The sequence below is a fragment of the Mirounga leonina genome, unplaced genomic scaffold (genome assembly GCF_011800145.1).
Source record: "Mirounga leonina isolate KUSES-001 unplaced genomic scaffold, KU_Mleo_1.0 Mir_94, whole genome shotgun sequence".
Classification (NCBI taxonomy): Eukaryota; Metazoa; Chordata; class Mammalia; order Carnivora; family Phocidae; genus Mirounga; species Mirounga leonina.
Window position 1 is genome coordinate 33,411,570 of NW_023270855.1, and position 7,625 is coordinate 33,419,194.

Below are 7,625 nucleotides of genomic sequence, written 5' to 3' on the forward strand. Positions count from 1 at the left end.
GCTTCTCTGTGAATACCAGGAGAAGCTTGTTTAAGAACTTCCGTGAGGGGCGCCTGGGTGGCTCTGTCGTTAAGCGTCTGCCTTCGGCTCAGGTCATGATCCCAGGGTCCTGGGATCGAGCCCCGCGTCGGGCTCCCTGCTCAGCGGGGAGTCTGCTTCTCCCTCTCCCATTCCCCCTGCTTGTATTTCCTCTCTCGCTGTGTCTCTCTCTGTCAAATAAATAAATAAAATCTTTAAAAAAAAAAAAAAAAGAACTTCCGTGAAACACATAAGTAGTATTCCCACTCAAAATGCATCACCTGAATCTAATCATGAGGAAGTCCCAGACAAACCCGAACTGAGGGAAATTCAGGAAAATAACCAGCCTGTACACTTCAAAAATATCAAGGGTATGGAAGACAAAGGCTGAGGGACTGCTCGGATTAGAGGGGGTCGAGGACACAGGACCGCTAAGGATGATGCGTAAGTGTGGATTGGATCCTGAACCAGAAGAAAAAAAGAACTGCTGTAAAGGACATTATTAGAGTAATTGGTAAAAATTTGAATAAGGTCTGTAGATTAGGTAATAATATTTTGTCATTGCTAAACCTTCTGGTTTTGATAATTGTCCTGTGGTTATATAGGCGAATTACTTGTCCTTGAGAAATCACTTGGAAGTATTTAGGGATAAAGTGTCCTAATGCCTCCAACTTACTCTTGAGCCGTTCAGGGAAAAAAAAATCTGTATGTATGAAAACTAATGAAAAAGCAAATGTGCCTAAATGTTCACTGGTGAATCTGGGTGAAGGGTATATATGAGTTTTCAAACTATTTTTGCAACTTTTATGCACATTTGAAATTATTTAAAAATAAAAATTAAAACATAAGTAAAATAAAATAAACTACCAAACCTTTAGAAGAAGAAGAAACATTGCAGTTAGGCAAACGGTCAGCAGCTGTCAGAAGCCTTCCACCTCCTGGTCCTGTTTCCTCACCGTCCCCTCTCATGGTCAGCCTGGAAAGGCCAGCTGTATACTAACAGGGAGCTTTAGAATCCGCCGTAGAGGCAGGGACAAGTGCCGGGCTTGTTTGCACGCGTGGTAAGGAGAGAAAGGCGATGGAATCCAGCACAGTGCAGTGGCCAGGGGGAAGGGGTGGGGTGAGGGGGCTCCAGTGACCTCATTTGGCCTGCCTGCAGCTTTTTTTTTTTTTAAGATTTTATTTATTTATTTGAGAGACTGAATGAGAGAGAGAAAGAGCACATGAGAGGGGGGAGGGTTAGAGGGAGAAGCAGACTCCCCGCTGAGCAGGGAGCCCGATGCGGGACTCGATCCCGGGACTCCAGGATCATGACCTGAGCCGAAGGCAGTCGCTCAACCAACTGAGCCACCCAGGCACCCCCTGCCTGCAGCTTTTTAACCTAGGTGTCTCGGGAAGGGCAGGGTGAAGCACTGTGATGCTAGAAGAGACTGTTCTAGCACTGAGATGCTGCTTGATCCCAGGAAGAAGGTGAACTTGGCTCCCCAGGAGAGGAGCAGTGCCCACTATCAGCCAGGAGAGGGCGCTCTCTTCCCCCCCCATCATGCTGGGAGCCAACAGACTTTTCTGGGTGTGCTCACAGTGCTTTCATGGATCTGCAGATCCCAGGGCAGGATTAGGGTCAGGTGAATCAGGCGGCAGCCTGAAAGTGAGGGTTGGCTTCTGTCTTCATTTAAGATGTGATAGTTTGTTCATTGTGGATGTTCTGCATTAATTTTGATTAATTACTCAAGGTTAATTAATGATTGAAAATATTGCAATAAAATATTATTGATCTTGATTAGTGAGTTGTTTGTCACCCGCTTAAATGTTCCACCTGAGGCCAGTGCCTCCTAGTCCCACCCAGTGCCTCCTAGTCCCAAACCCATGAACTGCAACACCAGCAGCTCAGTTTGCAATTGGTCAGATAAGGTCTGGAGTTAATGGGCCCTTTTGTACCATAAAGAAAGGACTGGCTAAGAGAATTAGTCCTGAAAACCTGAATTCCTGCCTTTAAATGTCGCTTTACAGTCAGTGGCTGGGGCCTGACATTATTATCTCTAAGTCTCAATTTTCTCATCTGTAAAATGGAGATCACAATCCCTTTGCAGTTCATTCTGCAGGCAGACTATCACCCAACTGAGTACTTCCTGAGGGCCAGACACTGTGCTGAGTCTGCCCTTTATTTATAAAGTCACAAAATGGTCACAGCTTTACCATATAAGAGCTATTATTATCCCCATTTTTGAGGATGAGGAAATGAGCACAGAGAGCTTTAGCGTCTTGCCCAAGGTTGAACAGCCTGTAAGTAGAAGTGCATATGTTTTAACCTCCACACCAGCATTCTCAACAGGGAGGGGGCGATCTCCATCCCCGTGGAGACAGTTGGCAATGTCTGGAGATATTTTTCGTTGTCATGATGATGGGGGGTACTATTAGCATCCGGTGGGTGAAGGCCAAGAATGCTGCTAACCATCATGCAATGCATGGGGCAGCCCCTACAACACAGAATTATCTGGACCAAAATGTCAGCAGTGCTGAGGTGGAGAAGCCCGCTCCCTGCTCTGCTGTTGAGATCGGGGAGCTATATGAGGACTTCACACTCGGGGCTCCCTGAAAGGCAGATGCTATGTGGAGGTGGTTGCTATAGTTCTTTTGTCTCAGTGACCTGGATTCTCTTGATAATTCAGGGACCTGAGTTCCCCTGGCTCAGCCCCCCCACACGATGGTTGAGGAGATGGGCTCCGGGGGCAGTCAGAGCACCATATCATGCTTTCAGCAATGATTTACCTGCTATGTGCTGGCTTGTCCCAGGCCGTGCAGACACACATAGGTGTCCCTGTCCCCACAGAGGTGTCTAGGGGGGTGTCTCTGACACAGACGTCAGAGAACACACTGACATTATTATCTCTAAGTCTCATACATAATTATACATTGTGCTACATGCCACGAAGCAAAAGACATAGGCCCCATGGAAGAGAATAAAAGGGAAGACACTGACGGGCTGGGGTGTGCAGCAAGGCTTTCCTGTGAAAGTGACATTTAAGCTGAGACCTGGAGGTGGGAGGGAGGAAGGGCACTGCAGGTGGAGGTGGAGGGACAGCTGTGCTAAGGCCCTGAGGTAGGCATTGAAAGCCGCTCAGTGTGAGGAGAGGCCGGTGGGGGAAGAAGAAGGGAAAGGAGAGATGTTCCTTTGAAGAGGCAGGTAGGTAGAGGCCACAGGAAGGAGCTTGGTCTTCATGTCAAATGAAGGGCTCTGAAGGGTTCTAATCAGAGCAGTGACGTGCCGAGGCCAGTCCTTCAGAACGTGACCTGCTTGAGGTCCTGCTGGAAGATGCTGTGTGAGGCCAAAACCCAGAGCCTGCTTCATCATCTGGAAACCATCACACAACGGTGAGGTTGGTCTCAATTAAGCAACCTTAGATAAGTCACCTCGCCTCATGGCTGGGGTGAGGGAGGCTGGCTCTGAACTGTGATAACCAGAGCGATTTGCATATATTGTATGATTATTGTTATAGCTCTATTTGTTACTAGACAAAGAGTGACATCGGTCACTGGAAACACCTGTTTGGGTCAGGCGGCTTGTCCCTCCATCAGTAGCGGGGATTTTCCCACAAGCCCTTTGTTTCCTTTTGCTACTTTTGCTACTCAGCCTGTGCACTTTCACTCCCCCTGAAATCCCCATCGTGGCTTTCTCCAATTCTGAGATACCCTTTGTCCCAGTGTATTGCCCCCACTGACTCCTGTCCCCCCAGGGCCCATGGTGGCTGGCTGTGGCTCGCAGTGATGTTTGGGACCATGTGTCTGAACACCTGCTCCTCATTTCTGCCCATTCCTATGACATTCTGGGAGTTCTTCCGTGGGGGTTTAGTGAGGCTTTGAGGGACCTGACTGTCCCTGCCCAACTGGGACAGTATTTCTCAAGGTGGATGTTGCTCAAGATATTGAAAGGACTTATAGGAAGAAAAGGGTTCTATGGACAATAAAGTCCGGACACCCTATTTCAACACACTGAAGCAGCTTTCTTTATTGCAGGACTTTTCAGAGCATTTAATGTGCTAATGTGCTTTATCAATCTCCAGGGAGTGACATAAATTTATCTTTTTTTCTAGGAGCATCTTACAGACTAGTGTTCGGAAGTACATGCCCCAGGAAACATCATCCATAGCCACTAAGTGGCAGAAGGAAGGACACTCCAAAGTGATCACTGTGGGTCAGGCCAGTGTCTGCCTTTCCTTCCTGGCTCCGGACTCTGGGCTCCTGGAAGGAACTGTCTCAAACCCCCAGTTCCCAGCACAGGGTGGATGAGTGTGGGCTTTCTGCTTTCCTTGAGCCTGCGGTATAGCCTCGTGTCCCTGACCCCCTCTGTGTTATCAGTGACTCCTGGAGCTGGTTGAAAGCTGTGCTTGGCTCATTCGAAGAAAACATGTTGGCAGGGGTATTGTTTAATCTGCTTTAAAAAATAAAAAGCTTTTTAGTACTTTTATCTTCCTTTTCAATTACTAAACAAGTACATATTTTTGTAAAAACAAACAAATTAAAAAATCCAACAATACCCAAATGTTTAACAGTAAAAAGTCAAAGTCTCCTTTGGTCTCCTTCCCGTCCCCCACCTACAGTGTCTGTTCCTTATTAAGGTTTGCCATGCCTGGTTTGGCAGGCAAGAAGGCTGGTCTGGGGTCCGAGGGACTGGGTTCAGGCCCCAGCTGAGACGGGCTAGCTGTGTATCCTTGGGTGCCAACCTCAGTTTGCTCATCCATAAAATGGAGGAAGCATAGGAAGGACCTAAGGGAGTCCTGAGTGATATTAAACACAGAAAGCACTCAGCAAAGCCCCTGCACCTAGCTGACTTGAGTTAAATTTGAGGCGTAGCATTTTCTTTCTGGAATCCAGATACTTTTTTTTTCTCGAAGTCCAATTCCATGCAGTTGAATGTGCTAATTACAGAATGGGGTCAGTCTCTTCAGACTGTTTATGTGATTTTTTTTTTAAGTCCTCAAGGGCAGTTTCTATATGCAGAAACCACTATACAGAGGTTTACTTTATTTTTCAAATTAATATTCAAATGATCAAAGTTAAAAATTCAAAAACAGAGTAGTCGACTCTCATCCTACAGGTTAGCTTTTTTTTTTTTCAAAATTACAAAAGGAAACTTATTTCAAAAGCATAAGGAAACATTTACATTTGAACAAGGTGATAACAGCTGTCTTGCAAAAGAAAAAAAAATTCACGGCATGAAGTTCTTTCACATTTTAAAAAAAAATTTTTAAAGATTTTATTTATTTATTCATGAAAGACAGGGAGAGAGGCAGAGGGAGAAGCAGGCTCCCGGCAGAGCAGGGAAGCAGACTCCCTGCAGAGCCCCATGGGGGGACTCAATCCCAGGACCCTGAGATCATGACCTCAGCTGAAGGCAGAGGCTTAACCTACTTAGCCACCCAAGCACCCTCTTTCACATTTTTGAAGGAAAAATAACTTAAGTTGTTCACTTTTGCCTTACGGAAGGTGAGGGGAACAACGAGGTGGAAAAGGAAGGAACGCAGTCAACTCAGTATCGAACTTGAGAAAGTAAAGTCACTTCTGCTCAGCTTTGAGTTTACAAATATGCTTTGAAAAAGAAAAAGAGGAAAAGTTACACTTAATTTTCAAATTTATATAACTGCAGTCCCAATATAGTTTCTGTACTTGAAATGGCTTTTAGGCCGCCGGCTGATGCCTCTGAGGTCCAGACTATCTGGTCACAGTTGTCAAATGGCAATTCCATGTTCCTATGTCTGTTCAGATGCCAGGGGAGCTTAGGTTCAGCTCACAGTCTTTTGGAAAGTTTCAGAGAGTATTGCCACCACTCCATAGTCAAGCTGACCAACTTCTTTTGCTCACTTGTATCATTCTAGTCTTTAAAAAATATTTTTCTCATAAACATGTGCAGTAATTCTAACAAAGTGGTTTTGCTTTTTCCCCAATGTAGGAGGTTAGCTTTTTTTTTTTTTTTTTTTTTGTAAGATTTTAAGTCATCTCTACACCCAGCGTGGGGCTTGAACCCACAACTCGAGGTCAAGAGTCGCATGTTCTGCCAACTGAGCCAGCCAGGTGTCCCCAGGTTAGCTTACTTTTGATGCTGGGAACTAAACCGTATTCCAGGACCCTGACAGGATTGTTACTGCCTTAGAAAATGTCATGCTTCTAAACTCAGCTTATAAAAGTGTTTATTCTTTTTATAAATCCAGGTAGGATTGCCAGATAAAACACAGGATAGGATGCCAAATTAAATTTGAATTATCTAAAGTCAAATTTACCTAGGGTGCCTGGGTGGCTCAGTCAATTAAGCATCTGACTCCTGATTTTGGCTCAGGTCATGATCTCAGGGTCCTGGGATTGAGCCCCCCATGGGGCTCTGCAGGGAGTCTGCTTCAGATTCTCTATCTCTCTCCCCCTGCTTGCTCTCTATCTCTAAAATAAAAAAATTAAAAATTTTTTAAAAAGTCAAGTTTACCTAGAGCTCTGTATTTTTATTTGCTAAACCTAACCAACCCTACATTCAGCAAACTTAAATAATTACTTTTAAGGGGTGATAGGCCCATTTACAAACATCTTAAACTACTTTTATACATTTAATATACCCCATTTCCTTGTAAATGTCTTTAGTTATCTGAACTAATAAAAAAGCCACCTTTTAAAATACTAAGTAATTCTTTTTTTTAAATAATTTTTAAAAAAGATTTTATTTATTTATTTGAGAGATAGAGTGAGAGAGAGAGCACAAGAGGGGGGGAGCGGGAGAGGGAGAAGCAGACTCCCTGCTGAGCAGGGAGCCCAATGCGGGACTCGATCCGGGGACTCCAGGATCATGACCTGAGCCGAAGGCAGTCGCTTAACCAACTGAGCCACCCAGGCGCCCCAATAATTTTTTTGTTTTTAAGTAATCTCTACACCCAACATGGGGCTTGAACCCACAACCCTGATATCAAGAGTCCCATGCTCTACTGACTGAGCCTGCCAGGCACCAGTAAACACTAAGTAATTTTAATAAATTAAACTTCTAAAACACTGTTAACCCAAAATTCTTATAAATGTTCCAGAACTGTGCATGAATTTAGAAAGGTTTCAACGTAAAGTCACAAATCTAAATCAATCTCCCTAACTACACAGTTAATGTTGGAGTTACAAGATTGTCAGTTAAATAGGCCAAAATCTCTCGTATATTACTAGTTCATAAAATGCGCATATGTACAAATTCCTTCTTAAAGGTCATGAAAAGCATGTACCACACTCAATTCTAAATCATCCTCCGGTTGGGAGATGCCGATTTGCCAAGGAAGACGATCATCACCCTTTTCCCCGGAGATTCAGAGAGGCCTGTTGTCGACACCAGGGAGCTGCATCTCATAGGAACTCAGGAAACCATTATTTCCTTCCCTGTGTTATTTGGGGTTATCTCCTTAGGACACCTGAGCGTGCTTGGCCAGAGATTTTGGCCAGGATGCTGCCTGGACGTGTTAGTGATGTATGTGTGGTCTTCCCTTTTCCTGCCCATCGCTTCAAGAGGGGGTGGCCCAGAGATCCCAATGCTGGCTTCCAGTTATTCTCATTACCCACCTTCTTCACAGAAGAATTTTCCTTGCCAAAGT